Genomic DNA, 796 nt, shown 5'->3' on the forward strand with positions numbered 1-796 from the left:
TATTTTATTTTATTTTTTTTAGGAGAGAGCATGAACGCAGTCCCCCACTACCACAAATATGCAGTTGAGTTTCCTGCATATGGAGAAATCGTTGGCGTCAGCACACTCCAAGTGCAATGAGTGAGCCTCGCCCTGGGAAAACCGCCTTGGTGATGGTGGTATCTCCCCTGCCAGGTAAGTATTGTTTTAAGTGTTTAACTTGTCTCCTCTGGAGTTCACTTTCACATTTCTGAATAATACTAATATGTTTGTATGACTACAATATGCATTAGTCACTTTCTTTTGTTGTGATGATGAAATGCCATGATAAAAATAACTTAAGGAAGTGTTTATGGTGCATATATTTCCAGAATGCTAGAGTACATATGGCAGACAAAGCATGGCAAGGCATAATTGAAGAAAAATGAAGCTGCCTGATAACAATATTATCTATATACAGGTAGGAGAGAGAGGGAGAGAGAGAGAGGAGGGGAGGGAGACAGAGACAGAGAGACAGAGGGAAAGAGAGGGAGAAAGAAGAGACAGAGAGAGACCTAGAAGTGGGGTGAGACTATAAATCCTCAAAATTGATAGGTTTTCTTCTAGCAAGGATCCAGTTCTAAAAGTAAGCATGTTCTCTAGAAACAACATCAACAGCAAGAAATTGAGTATTAAAATACATGAGCCCAGCCACCTGTTTTTCATTCAAACTAACATAGAATATTTAATTTTTTTCATTGTTATATGATAGATGCATTCTCCGTATGGGAAGTGTAAATATAGCATTCTGGCCCCAAGTTTATGTACTATCAGTTTT

General features: G+C 38.4%; 1 non-coding gene across 1 annotated transcript; it reads right to left on the reverse strand.

Annotated features, from left to right (window-relative positions):
- Window positions 1–19: 19 nt before the first annotated feature.
- Window positions 20–182, reverse strand: LOC116096448. The gene has a single exon (XR_004121012.1). It is a non-coding gene; the product is annotated as a U1 spliceosomal RNA (small nuclear RNA).
- Window positions 183–796: the final 614 nt, after the last annotated feature.

This window comes from Mastomys coucha, chromosome X (genome assembly GCF_008632895.1).
Source record: "Mastomys coucha isolate ucsf_1 chromosome X, UCSF_Mcou_1, whole genome shotgun sequence".
Classification (NCBI taxonomy): Eukaryota; Metazoa; Chordata; class Mammalia; order Rodentia; family Muridae; genus Mastomys; species Mastomys coucha.